The 16,802-nt window shown below is 45.2% G+C and overlaps 1 protein-coding gene across 1 annotated transcript in view; it reads right to left on the bottom strand.

The window, feature by feature from the left end:
• The window catches only part of TFEB (transcription factor EB), a 76,220-nt gene extending 61,129 nt beyond the window's left edge, over positions 1-15,091 (bottom strand). Inside the window, exon 1 of the mRNA XM_074310961.1 lies at positions 14,952-15,091. The gene's annotated coding sequence lies outside the window, so the exon portion shown is untranslated. The remainder of the gene's footprint in view (positions 1-14,951) is intronic.
• Between the last annotated feature and the right edge of the window lie 1,711 nt (positions 15,092-16,802).

Genomic DNA, 16,802 nt, shown 5'->3' with positions numbered 1-16,802 from the left:
CCCCACCACCACCACCACACACAGTCCCCCAGTTAAATGCAAATACTAGGGAGAAGCGTCATAGAAGGAACCATTTACCATCACTTATCTCTCTGCACAAATGAATCTAGCAGATTCTTTCCTGATAATAGATAGAAGAGAGGAATGCAATGGGCTCCTCCTAACTTCAATCAGTAAGGATGGGTCAGAATAGAATTAGCAAAAAAGAGGAAAAGTGGAGACTAAGAGGAGAACTGGACTTCTATGGGAGGGCACAGTACTTAGAACTGAAAGGGGATCTCAGAGATCACTTGGTCCAACCTTTTCGTTTCGAAATTGGGGCCCAGAGCTGGGGAAGTTATTTGCTCAGAGTTAAAAAGGTAGAGAGGAGCAGAATCAAATGTCCAAGCCAGCTTCTCTAACTTGGGATTAGAGTTCTTTTCTAGAATCTCATACTGTGTTCCTCCTGAGGACAGAGGGTCTTTTTAAAGGTACAAAGAATGACTCAGTATCCAAGCTGCCCTTATCCCCTCATCCCTCATCCTAGGACTAGGGGACATGGTCTGAGAAGGGTTTTTCTTGGGTTTATTGCCCTTGGATTTCCAATCACTAATCCAGGGCAGAACAGGCCAGAAGCTGGCAAAGGGGCCCCAGATAAAGGGCACAATAAGCCTGGCTTATCACCCCAGTTTTATCACTCCTTGGTCCAAGGGACAAAGTCAGATGTGATTTGCCCCAACCCTGAACTTCCCCTGGAGCCCCTCACTTCAGCAGCCTTCATCAACAGGATAGGAGGCTTTAAAGTGCCCTTACAACAGAACACTTCTCTCTAGACAGCAAGATGCCGCTTAGCCTAGACTGGAGCCTGAGCAAACTGCTGAGTCTGAGACCCAATCACCTGACTCCTCAAGTTCTGTTTGACCTATGGAGCCCCATAGGGAGAAGAGGCAAAGGAGATTTCCATGCCAGGGCTGAAAGCCCTTCCCTCCCCTGAAGACATAATGATAATGTAATGATACCTTACTATTATTGTATCCCATTTTTCAAGGTACCCATTATTTCATTTCATCCTCACAACAACCCCCTAAAGAGAGGTGGGGCAGGTCTCATTATCCTCATCTAAATGAGGAAGCTGAGGACCAGAGACAGTAAGTGACTCACTCCCAAAGGCCATTAGAGGAGCTGATGGCAGAACCCAGAGCTGTCCAGCGCCATGCTGCTTGACCCTTCCTTAAATCTTACCACTTCAAAACTTGAAAGGATCACAAGACCACACAGATCCTAAAAGAGCCCTCAGAGGCTAACTAGTCCAAACCTCAGATGGGGAAACTGAGGCCCAGAGGAGGTTTAAGTAATGTGTCTGAGATCATATAGGATATAAGAATCAGAGAAGAATTTGAACTCATGGCCTCTCACTTTAGAGTCAGTGTACTTTTCTCTGAACCGCACTGGATGACTTGGCAGGTTTGGAGGAATGAGAAACTATGGAATATGCTTGGTTTCTTTTGGCATCTACAGATGCTCTGTCTTCAATGCTTCCTACATCAAGCCTTTCCTGAAACTCCCAGTTTCTAGTACCCTCCTCTTCTATCCCTGAAAAAAAAATGTTTTGCTTTATCTTGTATTTATTTTGTACATAGCTAATTATGGAGAGTTTGCCTTTCCTCATCAAGCTACCAAGAGGTAAAAATTGTATACTGTTGTCTTTGCAGCCACAGTACCTGGAACACAGTAAGTATTTAATAAATGCTAACTGATGAATACATTGTCTTCTGAGTCACCTCCTCTATTTCCTTAACCTCTCCAATTAAAACTGCATCTTCAGACAGGGGAACCTCAAACTTCCTATGGGAAGTCTCTCAAAGAAGCAAAAATGTACTTTCCACTTTGAGGAGGATGCCTACCCCTTTGAGGATCACTGTATTTCAAGGGTCAATTCCTAGCTGAGACACCCTTTGCTAGCCATCCTCAGCATAATCTAAACAGAATTTGGTCCTTAGATATATGGAAGGGAGATAGTAGAGGCAGCCTGCCCATTGCCATCACAGACCCCAGGCAACCTGTACCTCCCCTAGATGTACTCCAGAACTGAAGGACAAAGCCAAATCTGAAGAGTCTCTCTCATTGTGCCCTCAGGATGCCCCTTCCAGCCATTACCACCCACTAGCCAGGTTGGACAGTGAAACGAATACTGGTTTGGAGTCAGATGAACATGGCCTAGGGCACCAAAAAAAAAAAAAAAAAAAAAAAAAAAGCTAGATTTGAGTCTGAGGACAAGGTTTCAGAACCAGGTTCTATTCCTTAATATCTGAGTAATCTTAAACCCTGTAAGCCTTCTTTTCCTCATCTGTCAAATAAGGGGGTTGGTCCAGATGACTTCCCAGATCCTTTCTGATTCCAAGGCTCTGATCACATTCCAAATTCTGGCTTTGATACAGATTGCCTGAATGATCTTAGTTAAGTTCCTTCACCCTGTCTGAGGTTAACTTTCTTTATTTTTAAAATAAGAGAATGAGATTAAATGATCCCTAGTTCCCTTTCAGCTCCAAAGCCAATGATCCTATGTTCAAACATACATCCCTACTTGATCACGAGGCTCTGAGTCAGCCCCTAAAACTCTACCTTAAAATTAGGCTCCATACATCTTCTGTTCAATGCTACATGTGAACTTGCAAACACACTGTCCCTCCCACCTATGATATCCTTGAGAATATTTCTCTGTGGCTCTTGGCACCACTGGGCTGGAAGATTAAGTCAGCAATGTGTAGAGTCTCAGGGCATTCCATTTCCAGGAGATGATCCCCAGCCTGGGGCTAGGGATCCTGGGAGGAGAACACGGTGACTGCATAGCAAATGTATGACATGCATGACATGGGGTGCTGACAGTTTTGTGGTAGGCATATGAGGCAGTGGCTGGCAGCCACCCATGTTAATTGCCCCTAACCAAGAATCCAGAGGGGTCATCTTTAACTAAGAGAATAGCTTCAAGCTCTTGGTGAGTCAATAGCCATTTGGGACTGTCAGAGAGCATCTAGTACAGAACTTTACACACAACAGGTGTTCAGTAAATGTCTGTTGTTGAGTGAGTGAATGAATGAAGGAATGAATGAATGGAGAAGGGCAGAGGTAACAGAGGACCACAGCCTGACAAGAAAGGCCCAATTTATTCTGGAACCATGAAAAAAACTGCAGAGATGAGATCTGGGACAAAGAAGAATTGGTAGTTTGGGAGCTTGGATATTCTACTTCTAGGAATTTCTACCCGTCTTCTAAACAAGTCATGGGGCCACTGGGAGATTCTCCTGCAAAAGAGCAAAGTGGAGTTGAAGGAGAGAGGAACTATAAAAAAAGAGGAAGAGAAAGGCATGGGGACAAAGGAGAGAAGAGGAAGAGTGGGCTGAGGGTAGAAAGAAAGGGGTCAGAGGGGAAAATGAAAATAAATCAGAGAAAGGAAAAAAAATGGAAATGTAGGGGACAAGGGGGAAAGAAGGAGAAGAAAGGGAAGGATTAAAGAGTAGAAGTAAAAAGGGACAGAGGAGAAGGCTGGGGGAGAAAGGAAAGATGAAAGGAGAAGAAGGGAAGGTAAAAAGAAAGGGACACATTATAAGGAATGGCTCTCTTGGAGCCAAAGATTAAGAAAAGATAAAAACAAAAGACATTCATACACAAACACACAAATACATATATATTTTTTCATACACACACAAATTTAAAAGAGACATAAAGAGAGCTAAAAAGGCATAGAAATTATAGGCAGCTAAGCAGCACATTACCAGGCACAGAATACCAGGCCTGGATTCAAGAGGACCTTAAATTCAAATCTGGCCTGACACTTACTAGTTGTGTGGTCCTGGGCATGTCCCTTAACTCTGTTTGCCTCAATTTCCTCATCTATAAAATGAGCTGGAGAAGGAAATGTCAAACCATTGTAGTATCTTTCCCAAGAAAACTTGAAATGAGGTCATAAAGAGTATAGCATAAATGAATAACCACAAGAAGTTATAGGGAAAGGAATAGAAGAAGAAAAAATAGTGGGACCAAGGCATACAGGAAAAAGGAAAAATGGGGGACAGGGGAAAAGAGTAAGTTGATCCCTGGGCAGGGTGGGTATTCTCAGAAAGAGCTATACTTTAAGAACATAGTCAGTCAGAGTTGGTAGCTGGGCAGGAGAACAGTAGATCAGCGATGATCAGGCCCAAAGGTGCAAGCCTGAGTCATCAAGCCCAATTTAGCACAGGCATCCCAGGCACATGGCCACAGAGACACCGATAAGCAGACAAGTGGATCAAAGGCCATGGTGGCCCCCAGAGCTCCCAAAGGGAAAGGGATTCCCAAACCCATTTCTCTGAGCTTATTGTTTTTGCAGCTTTAGTCCCCAATGCAAAGGAAAACAAGATCCTGAGATATGGGAAAGGAAGAAGGGTAAGCAGCAGAATCCACAGTGGCATATAGAATTCAGAGAATAATAGGACTACATATTTGGTGTGACATGGACTTTAGGGACCATCAGGTGCAATTCTTCCCTTTTTTATAGTAAGGTATTTAAAGCCCAGAGAAGTAAAACATCTTGCCTAAGGTCACACAGGTAATAAGGATTCAGACTTCAAAACCAAATGGAGCTTTATTCAGTCCCCAAAACCTTCAAGCTAAATGACTTGGGACTGAAGATTAAGGATATGTGGTCAAATGAAAGCTGGTCTTCCACCTGAGAGAATCAAAGGGGAGGAGGGGGGATACTGAATCCATGTTTTCTGGCTCTGGAAACCATAGTCTTTCTACTAGGTGATGCCATTCAATTTATTCGGTTCCTTTCAATTTTCTTACATTTGGGGGCATGTCAATCTAGTTGACCAATAATACAACATGCTCTTAGAAAGCAGGGATCTTGTCTTGTTTTATTTAATAAGATTTTTTCTTTTTACAAAACACTCCAATCAATTTAGCTTTCATTTCCTACCTGGAAAACCATAGCCCAAACAGATAAGGAACTCAAATAGTATCTCTATTTTAAAAACAGGAAGCTAGGAAGTCAATCCAAATTGGGAAGCATTACAGTATAGACCACCTGGGCCCAGCCTCTTTTTATATTCTGTAAGGGGCTAATAGAGGGCTTAGACATAGGGTAGGTGGGAACATCATAATATTTATTTAACACAATTAAACAGAATTAAAGCAGCCTGTTTTTATAGACAGAACACTAACCAGAAATTCAAAAGAGAAAGCTGGATTTGAAGGGGACCCTGGACAATCTGCCTCACCTTTCCTGAATCTTGTTTTCTCAGCAAGAAAATAAAAGGACCAGAATGAGTGAACCTCATCCCTCTCCCCTCCAAAAAGTGGTTCTATGATCCTAAATCAGTCCCCAAAGTCAGAGACCCCCATCCTATCAAGGAACAACTGAAAGGACCTCAGAGAGTCCAGGACGGGGAGAGCAGTGGGGAAGGAACAGTAGCCAAGCCCCAGTTATTGGTGTTCTGAAGTGGGCAGTATAATGTGTCATCTCCCTGGCCATACTTCTCCCTGCAGGGACCACCAGGAGCTACAGCAGCTGTTGCTTCTGAATCCATAATAAACAAGTTAAAGGACAAGCTGTGACTTCACTGCTTAAGCAGGAGAAAACAAACCTGTTGTCACCCCTCCCCCCCTTCCCCACTCCACTCCCTAGTATATCTCTATCAACATATACCAAGTAGCAACATGGGAAGGAGAAAGGAAAGGAAAGGGAAAGGGGAAGAACAAAGGCAAGGGCAAGGGGGAAGAGAAAAGGAAGGGAGAAAGGAAGAGGAAGGAGCAGAGAAGGAAAAAGAGAAGGAGAAAAGGAAGGAAAAGATAAAAAAAATAAAGCAAGAAGGAAAAGAAAGGGAAAGGGAAAGAGGAAACACTATCTTAAGATAAAGTCAAGGGACCTAGGAACCCATTTAGTCTCCTTTTCCCACCAGCACCATTACTACCATCCATTTTTATAAAATAAAGAAATTGAGTCCTAGAAAGGTTTTAGTGACCTTCTTATTATCACACAGGTAGTAAAATGGCAGAGTCAGGATGAAAATCCAGGACTTTTGACTCCAAAGTCATTATTTCTTATAATTCCCAGTTGGATTTTGAACTCTTTAAGGCAAGGACTGAATATCTTGTTCTTTCTATTCAGATCCTAAAGCGTGCTGGGAACACAGCAATAGGGCTTGATAAGTATTTGTTGATTGACAGAGACCAAAGTAGAGAATATCTCTTAGACTGGAGGAGTTACTCCCTCCCTTGTAGAGCTCCTTTCTTCCATACTTCAGAACACAGTTTCCAACCTAAAATCAGGGATCATAGCAAGTAGAATCATATGTCTATGATTCTGGAAGAGCTGGAAGAGCTTTCAGAGACCAACTAGACTAACTGCCTCGTTTTACAGAATGGGAAACTGAGGCTCAGGAATGTTAAAAGATTTGTTGAAAGGTCACACACAGAGTAGAAATGAAGAGGCATGTTTGAACATGAGTCTAATGTTCTTTCCACTGTATCACAATGCTTTCCTCAGGCTCCCAAGATTGCCAGATATTCACCAGCATTTCTTCTTCTATCACAGAATAATAGTTGGAAGAGATCTTAGGGATATTCAAGTCCAACTCTTCCTCCATTTAACAGATGAAGAAACTGAGCAGTGGTGTGAATCACACAGGGAAGAAAAAAGGCAGAATTTAAACTCCAACATCTGAACTTGGCATCCAATGCTGCTGCACTAAACCCCAGCTCTGCCACATACTACCTGTGTGACTTTGGGGTACATCATTTTCTGGTCCTTAGTTTCTCCTTTTGTAAAATGAGGGAGCTGAACCAGATGATCTTTAAAATTGCTTTCAGCTCTAAACCAATGAATGTTTTTATGATCCTAAGCATTGAAAAGCTAAGAGTCTTGAGCCCACCCTGATCATAGTGGCTGGAATCTAATGCAGCCCCAATCCTAAATACTCCCAAACTTCTTTTCTCTCAGATGTCTTTGTATATATAATGTCTCTTTTTCTTATTCTCTCCAGCCCCCTTCATTCCTTCCCTCATTCCACTCCCATCATCCATACTGCTCCAATCCATCGGTAAGGGCAAACTCACTCAAACTGAGACTTGTTGCACTGAAAAATGACTTACACAAAATATAATGGAGAGCAACTAGAACTCAGAGGAACTAGATTCTAATCCAGATTCTACCATTAAATCACTTGTACAAATCACTCCCATTCTTAGATCTGTCTTCTCACTGGTAAAATGAGGGAGCTAGCTGCATTAGATCATTTGTAAGTTCCCTTCAAACTGTAAATGCTATATTCCCTCCTTATTCTGACCAGGCTTGTCCCACCAAGGAAAATGATCAGAAACCTTTATACTTGGCAAATGGTAAGCACTTAATAAATGCTTTATCTACCCATCTATTTATCTTCTATATTCCATCTAACTATATCTTCTATTCTTTTATCTTCTATCTTAGCTAGCTATTTATCTTATATCTAACTAGTTATTTATTGATCTACCTTTTATTTATCTTCTATCCAGCTAGCTATTTATTGATCTCCTATATTCTATCTATTTATCTTCTATCTGCCTATTTAAAAAATCTAACTAGCTATATATCCATCTTCTATCCATTTATCTCTAACATTAGTCATCAGAGAGTTGTTCAAAAGATTCCTCCCAATCCCATTTACCAATTTACCATTTAGGCAAGCCAGCCTAGCTGAAACAGCAGGGCATCTGGAAGAGAGACAGAAGATATCATCCATCAGATGAATCAAACAATCACTACCTCCCTTCAGATGCCAGTGGACATTATCCCTGGCACAAGAAACTTGGAAATAGCAGTACATTCTAGACTACTGGCTCTGCTTTCAGCCTGGCCCCCACAGCCATGGATGAGGAGAGTAATCACTATACACACAGGGTCTGCTTTTCTTGCTACAACCAACAAAAACTATTGCCCAATTGCTACTAATGAACCCAAGAGCCCTGCTCAGCCTTCATAACCTTGAGGTGGAAAAGCAAGAACTATGGAGATACAGTATAGAAATTGCTTCTGAGAGTGCTGTAGCCACAGCTACTGAGGACTCAGAAGAAAAATGTCTCATCTCCAAAGTCCTTGCTACTGCCAAATGACTCTACATTAGAAACCAATATAATTTCAGCAATGGAAATGTCAGTGAAGAAGATCACTCCAGTATCTTTGCTAAGAAAACTCCAAATGGGATAATAAAGAGTCAGACACATCTGAAAAATGACTAAACAACCACAAAATATAGTGGAGAGACAGATTCAATCAGAGGAATTCCCATCTTCTTCATCCCTAGATCTCAGGATCATAGGACCTTTCCATGTAACTTGCAGTTAAAACCTCTATAAGTCTTATCCCTCGTTAGAATGTGAGCTATTAAAGAGCAGGTGTGATCTTCCTTTTCTTAGGTTTATCTCTAGGGTTTAGCCCAGGCAGGAAGTGCTTATTAAATGCATTTTCATTCATTTCTGTGGTTAAGATAAAACTTCAGTTTCTGCCCTATCACTGAGTATCATTTCCTTCACCTACAATTACTTCCCAACTCAGAAGACTGGCTATTTCATTGAAAAGAAGAAAGGTCTAGCAGGATGATTTCAGAGAGACCTAGAGAGACTTAAATGAACTGATACTAGGTGAAATGAGCCGAACCAGAAGATCATTATACACTTCAACAACAATGCTATAAGACTATACAATGATCAATTCTGATGAATGTGACTCTCTTCAACAATGAGAGGATTCAAACCAGTTCCAATTGTTTAGTGATGAAAAGAGGCACCCTGAGAGAAGACTGTGGGAACTGAATGTGGTTCACAACAGCATTTTCACTGTTTTTGTTGTTTGCTTGCATTTTATTTTGCTTCTCTCTTTTTTTTTAAACTGGTTTGATTTGATTTTTCTTGTGTGACATGATAATTGCATAAATATGTATGCATATATTAGATTTAACATATATTTCTACCATGTTTAACATATATTGGACTACTTGCCATCTAGGGGAGGATGTGGGGACGGAGGGGGAAATTGGAACACACAGTTTTGCAAGGGCTAATGTTGAAGAATTGTCCATGCATATATTTTGAAAAATAAAAAGTTTTGATTTAAAGAAGAAGTAAAGAAGGAGGAGGAGGAGGAAGAAGAGAAGAAGAAGAAGAAAGGTCTGGGTTGGCCTAAAGGAGGCAAAGGGATAACATATGGCCTGAACATGCCCTGCCCAGAAGGAGGCTAAATGAGGAAAGATGGGAGACTAGGAATGTGGAATACTGCATATTCTATCACCGCACCTTCCTTATCTGCTCTGTGGTTTTCCAGACCCTACTCTGCTATGGTGGAACAGAAAGATGGATCAACCAATTTGTGCCAAGCATGGCACTGAATATGATGGAGGCTATGAGACATGGCATTCTCTATGTACACAAGTTTATAGTCTACTTAGAAGAGAAAAGCTTCACAAACATGAAAATATGTTTGAGATCTTTCTCTCTCTCTCACACACACACACAACACACACATGCATTCAATCACACACTGTTATGTTCAAATCCACATTCTCAGTGCCTTGAATATAAGGGGTCTTTGTTTAAAATCTAGGGTGGTAACACCCCAGCCATTGGAGTTCTCTAGAAATTAATGGGATCCAAGCAGCTAATTCTGGCATTCAAAATTCAACTCTCCTTTTAAAAAATTTTTTAAAATTATTTTCATTGATACCTTCTAATTTCCCATCACTTTTATTTTTAAATAATCTTTATCTCTTATATCAAATAATTTTTAAAAGGAGAATAAAAGCTGTTCTTTAAAAACCACCAAGTGATTTCCCCATCCTGGGTCTCAATTTTCTTTTGTCAAATAAAGATGATTGGTCCCTCCTAGGTCTAAATCTTATTTATAATGGACCTGGATATTAGTCCTGACTTTACCACTAAATCCCTGTATGACCCTTTGATGTTTGAGGAAATATTTCCCATATGTAAAATGAGAGAGCTGAATCACATGCCTGCTAAAATCTCTTACAACTCTAAAGTTTAAGAGTTTTAATATTTTTGTTCCTGTCTCTCTTTGGCAACAGTGATTCTCCCATATGATAGGTTTGGCTATTGTTAACCACAATCTGTCTACAATCTGTCTTATACCTTCCTTTGCAATAAGGTAAGAAACAGAATTCTCCCTATAATGTGTCCCTACCCACCCAGCTATCAAATCTGTAGACTTTTAGTATATCAAGTAAATAGACCTTCAGGTCTTAGGGATACATGAGGATGTTTTGTTCAGTTTCAAGGCAACAGTTGGATATAACTACCTCTTAACCCTAGTTTGGAGGTACTACCTTAAAATTTGACTAAATCTGCCCTCAGGGGCAATTAAGTGGCACGATAGAAGGAGAATAGAGAGGGGCAAAGAAATTTGAATTAGGAGGACCTGAATTCAAATATGACCTCAGATACATCCTAGCTATGTGACCCAGGACAAGTCACTTAAACCTATTTGCCTCAGTTTCCTCAATAGCAAAATGAGCTGGAGAAGAAAATAGAAAACCCCCTTAGTATTTTGCCAAGAAAACCCCAAATGGCGTCATAAAGAGTCAACCATGACTAAAAGACTAAACAACAACAAATATCTTTCCTAGCCCAAGGAGAGAAATTGTCTGGGGAAGGAGGCAGCTCACTATAAAAGAAAAAACTTTGGGCTGGAAGTCAAGAGAGCTTGAGTTTAAATCATGACTGCCTAATATTACTTGTATAACCTTGGACAAAAATCACTTCACCTCTCTGAGCCTTGGTTTATTCCCCATATAAAATGAGGGGGTTGGACTCAACATCCATTGAGGACCCATTCAACTCTAAATGAGTGATCCTTTGAATTCATATTAAGCTATGAGATGTTTCCTTTTTGACACAGTAATACTTTTCCTTAATAGATCCAAAATGTCTCTTTGGTCTGGAACCAAGTAAGATTGGCCTTCATAGAAAAGAGCTTGAGATAATTAGAGAACCTTTCCTTATCTGGAGAAGAAATCAATATTACTTGTACCACCTATTTCATAGGGTGATTAGGACACAAGAGAATAATTAGATGATCCCTTAAATCCTTTCATGACCCAGAGCAAATCTTTCCACCTCTCTGCCTCAGTTTCCTCACCTAGAAAAAGAGAGATGAACTAGGTGGCTTCTAAGGCCCTTCCAGCACAAGAACTATAAAACTATATGATCCTTTTCTGGGAATGTGCTCTCATGTTCAGGTGGTTCTGAAGATCAAGTGAGAATTTTTTTTTAAGTGCTTAGGCATTGTCTGGCACATAGAAGCACTATATAAACATTAGCTATAATGATGATGATGATGATACTTAGTATAAAGCTTTCCATAGACATCCCATGATGATAGGGATCTTTTAACTCTCTTCAGACTTCATACAACACTGTTTTGCTGCTCTCTCTCTCTGTTTCTTTAACTGAGGTCCCTTCCCAACCCCCCCCCATCTATGATGATGATTTTATCCTGAATCATTCTGTATTATAATTTTCTGCATTTGTACTTTTCCCTCACTAGACTACCAGTTCCATGAGGACAAAATTGCTGCCTGATTTAATTTTTTTTATTTTCCCCACATCCCTCAGTGCTTAGCACAGCAGGTGCCTAATAATAAACATTAGAATTCAATTGAAGCCTATGAGGTTCATCACCAGCTCTATCCACCCTTTTTCCTAAGGGGGCAGGGAGCAAACTGGTTTTTAGAGCCAGCATATTCTGGGTAGCCCTGCTCAAGCCACAAACTGCTTACTACTTTGAAAACTAAGAAACAGGTGTCTGTCACTGCAAGACCAGAAGATAGGAAAAGGGAGAAGGGGAAGACTGGCAGAGGTTCAAGTACTTTTGGGTATATACAAGTGCTGATAACTGATAAAACACCAACTCATGATACAATTACAGTGAGAAACAAGGTCGAAAATAGAGACAACTTGAGGACAGACCCTCAAAATGTCACCCTTACCTTGGAGAGTAGAATTTACTCCAGTCTTGGGGCTTCCTTTTGCCTTTTTTTGTCCCATTAGGAAATGGGCTACATAGAAGAGCGGTGGGAAGTCTGGGAGTAGACACTGGACCCCTCACTTCACACATCACCTGAAGCCTGAATTCATCGTTACCTGCCCAATCTACCCCCATCCTCACCTCAGGTCCCAAGAATCACTGCAGTAAATATGTAACTTTTTTTCCAGAATTCATTCATGCAACCATTCATTCATTCAGTAAACATTTATTAGCCACCTACTGTTTATAAAGCATTATCCTAGGCATTGAAGTGGAGAAAATTGGAGAGAAAATTCATGCAAGATATAATCGAATCCTCATGAATTTAATAGTCTAGTAGAGTCTAATAGAGATACAACATAGAACAACCAAACTTTATTGAGTGCCTACAGTGGACAGAGTACAGTTCAGGAGCTGGACCTGTCTCTCTTTTCCTAATCCTCTATCATACTAGGATCCCAGGTATTACTGAGGAATGTAAGGCCTGAGAATATCAATACCTCAATCCCTCAGGGGTTTCTTGTTCATCTTCCTTTCCCTCTCCCCAATCAAAATAGCATCTGGCACTGACCAAATGTTTGGTCCTGCAGGAGTAGGGCCAGTGACTTTTTTTGTGGTTTCAAGATTCCCAAGCAAACTATTCTGGACTGTTATTCCTCTGTGCTATGGATGGGGAAATTAGAGCATAGAAGATATAATAGATTTACCCACAAATTCAGCAAGTATAGACCGAGGAATTCCAATGGCAAATTAAGACTGTCTTCCTGCCTTCCAGAAGACCGTGGATGGATAGATGAAAAAGCATTTATTAAGCCTTTGTGCAAAGTACTTGCAAAGGAGCGTCAGACAAAATGCTCAGGTTCTTGTTGGAAAACAGCCTCTAGGAGAAGGAGTGCCTTAGTTCTTTGGGAGTAGAAAGAGCTAGAAATTAGGAGACCTAACTTTTAGTCCAGAGTCAGTCAATAATTCTTCAGGTGAGCTCGTTCAGGGAATCTCCCCACTCTAGACCTTGCTCTAATTTCTCCAATTTCTTAAACTGTGGATTGCATATTCTAGATGAATGTGGGGCTCGCAAAATTATGACTTATAGTGTTTGATTAATATAAGTATTTTATATACATATATACCCTGGGTCATTCGAAAACTACTCAGGCGGAGTAGAGTAGATGTTTAAGAAGCCGGGTCCGCGACCTTTCGGCTCTGAAGTCTCTTCCAAACTTTGAAAGGCTGATTCCCATCTCACGTCCCCGCCATTCTGGGCTCTATGCCATGGTCGCAGCCTCAAATGTGCGCACGGAATCCATCACTGAGCTAACCTCCTGGCTACCTGGTCAGAGCACACAGCAGCTTGGGTTCTCGCAGTTTCTCTCTCTTCTCCTTTACTTTGACTCAAACTCTCGGTGGAGACAGAGAAAGGAAACCCGGAGACTGTCTGTCCTCCAAGCCCTCCGTGGGTGAAAGAGAGGCTGTAACCTCAGCCTCCAACCGCAGAAAAAAGTGTGGGGAGAGCTCAGGACTTCGTTCGGAGACCGGCAGGGACACGTATTAAGTTCAGACTTCCCAAAGACAACAGAGGGAGGGGAGAGTGATTTGGACCCGAGATCCGTGGAGGGCAGGGGGAAGCGCGGCTAATTCTGAGACTGAAAGCGATTAGGTGTCGGAAGAAAGTGTAAATGGGACTGTGAAAAGAGAGGGGAACCGCAGGGGTCTTCGGAAGAGTGCGGTTCTGGGGAGAGGCGGGAATCCGCGGATCCGGGAAGGAACCGGGTCCACAGATTGGGGCTGGGGTCTGAAGCTTTCTCGAGTTTGTGCCCCGCCCCCGGGAAAAGGTGCCCAGCCGCCAGGGCGGGCCGGGCCGCAGCAGCGGGAACCTGCTCGCGCAGCCCCAAGCGGCCCCAGGGCGGCGGAGCGGAAAGCTATGGAAAGTCAGGGAAGGAGAGCGGGGTGGGGAGGAGGGGGCCCGGGACCCGAGGGAGGCCCTGCCACAGGCGTGGGGGCGCACGGGTTAGGGACAGCCGGGCCCGGGAAGCGGAGGCGCGGGGCGGGAGGGAGCTGCGCGTTATTCGAGGGAGCCCTCGGAGGAAGCGGACCACGGGCGCATTCTCCAGTCCCTCAGAGCCGGAGCGAGGGAGCGAAGCAAGGACCCATCAGGAGGGAGGGAGAAGTCCCGAGGGCTGCGCTCTGCAGAGGGTGCCGCTGGAGGGGCCGCTTCTCCCAGCCTGGAGTCCGGAGAGACGGGGGTGGGGTGGGGGGGGAAATGGAGCGGTCCCTCCCTCGCGAGCCTGGCCCCCCAGGTAGGCGGGCCGCTGCTCGGGACCCGCCCCTCTCCGTCCATCAGGCGGAGCCTGGCCCGGGCCGGACACGGCCCCCGCACACTCCCCCGGCCCCCCTTCCGCGCCCCGCCCGCCCCTGCAGCCCCGATCGAGGATGGGGGGCACGCGGGGGAGGGAGAGGAAGAGAGCTGGGCGCCGGCCCTTCCCGTCTAGTCCCACTAACTCATCCCAAGTTGGCTCCCACGCCTCCCGCCCCTCTCACCCCGCAGCTCCCGGGCCGGGGAGGCCCCAGCCCGGGCCCCTCCCGCCGGTTACATAAGGTCCCTGAGCGGCCGCCCCCCACCGCGCCCCCGCCCGGTCCGAGCCCCCGGGGAGAGGCCGAGCGCCCACCCCGGCCTGCGGACAGCGCCGGCCCCGCGGGACCGAGGGGGAGCCGCCCGGCGCGGACCGGACCGGGGATTCCCCATCCCCTCCGCGCCCTCCTCGCTCTCCCCCGCCGCCCCTGCTCCAGCACCTGTCTCCGGTACCGAGGGAGGCGGGAGGCGCCGCTCTCCAGCGCGGACCCGGGAGTCGGAGCCCCGTTTCCCGACCCCCGTCCGGAGCTCCGGGACCGCAGCCCCCGCCCCCGCCTCTGCGGCCCCGCTCACCTCGACCTGAAGGTCAATCGGCCCGAGCGGCTCCGGCAACTTGTCCAAGTTCAGGTGCCCGGCCGGGAGCCTGGCGTCGCGCCGCCCCGCCCCGCCGGGGCCTCCTCCGGCTCGAGGCTGCTGCCCAGGCGGCTCGCCCCGTCCACCTGGTCGCGCCGCCGCCGCTGCCGCTGCTTCCGGCTCCGGCTCCGGCGGCGGCGCCTCCTCCGGTCCTCCGCAGACGCGCCTCCTCCGGGTCTCCCGTAACCGCCCCGGTCCCTCCTTCCCTCCGCCGCCGCTGGCCGCTACTGCTGCTGCTGTCACCCCGAACCCCGGCGCCTGGGCTCCGGCTGTCACCTTCTCGCCCACTTCCCGCCCGCGCCCGGCAGAGGGCAGCACCCGCCCCCGGCCTCCTCCGCCCCTCCCTGCCCCGCCCCGATGTAGTCTGGGAATCGTAGTCCTCCCGGAGCTTCGCAATCTCGGCCCTCGCCGCAGGGCACATTGGGTAGTTGTAGTCCCCATCCTCGCTAGGGACTCGGAGTTTTGCTTTGTGAAGAGTTACATGATTTTTGAATTGGAAGGGACCTGAGGTATCCAACTGAGGCCCACAGAGGGACAGTGACTAACACGGCTGGGAAAGAATAGAAACAGAACTCTCCTTCTCCACATCCTTTTACACACTGACAATACTAACAGTGACACTTCCGTCACCTTTGGGGGGCTTGAGGTTTGTGTGTTATGAGGGGAGGGTTGGCGTTTGTGAGGAGTTTGTAGGGGCAAAAATACTAGAATGGTTTGCCATTTCTTCCTTCGGCCCATTTTACAGATGGAGAAACTGAGGCAAACAGGACTAAGTGACCTGCAAAAAGCCACACAGCTCGTAAGTGTCGGAGGTCAGATTTGAACTCAGGAAGATGAGTCTGCGGGGCTGCATGCCTGGCACTCTGTGCACTATGGCGCCATCTAGCAGCCTCTGGTCAACGTGGTCCATGTAGCATTTGCTTTGCATCACTCTACAATGGTTTGGGAGCCCAAGCCGCGTGTTCAAATTTTACTTACTGACCCTTAGTACTTGTTTAAGCTTGAAAACGTCCCTTAACTCCACGGGCTTCAGTCCTGTCATTTGTAAAACTGAGGAGGCAGACTGGAGAGTCTGATGTCCCTTCCATCTCAGCACTGGGAACCCTCATGTCTAACAAAGGGTGGCGAGCTGGAGGCAGGAAAATTGGAGTTCAAATCCCACTTCAGACACTTAACCTATCACTCTCCTCTCCCTTACACCCGGTCCTTCCTATTTAACTGTGCCCAACCACGTGTGTAGTTATCCTTCCCTTTTAAAACGATTCAGATAAGAATCAGGTTCAGATGTCGCCTCCCCGCAATGATCTCTCCTTGTTCTATTTTATTTTGTTCCTTGATGAAACTCTTTTTGCCCACCCCATTTCTGTGCGGTAACGCTGCCCCTTCTTCCTCTCCCCTTCCCAGGGCATTCCCATTCCCCACCCCCCCACTCTTTCTTTTGAATCCATCCCAAGAAAACAGAATCAGCCCGGGCCCTCGGAGTAGCTGGGCCCGACTCCCGAAGATGACAAACAGGAGCTGCAAGACCCTCTCCCGTAGAAGCGTGCAACTGTTTAACCGACTCCTTCCCTTAGGGGTTCTCGCTCTCCTTCTGCGTCTCTTGCTGTGTGTTTGTGTCAGATCTTCTCTCGGCTCTAACTTTTTCTATTTCATTAAAGATTCTTTTTCATTCTATGAAGATTCTCTGGGCGGGTTTTTCTTGGTTCTAAGAAAATACTCTTTGCCTTCTGAAATATCATTCCTCCTGTTATTGTCCGCTAGAATACAAACTCTCTGAGGACAGAGAACGTT

Source organism: Sminthopsis crassicaudata, chromosome 4, assembly GCF_048593235.1.
Source record: "Sminthopsis crassicaudata isolate SCR6 chromosome 4, ASM4859323v1, whole genome shotgun sequence".
NCBI classification, from domain to species: Eukaryota; Metazoa; Chordata; class Mammalia; order Dasyuromorphia; family Dasyuridae; genus Sminthopsis; species Sminthopsis crassicaudata.
The sequence above is the reverse complement of the archived record's forward strand: the minus strand, read 5'-3'. Positions and strand labels throughout refer to the sequence as shown.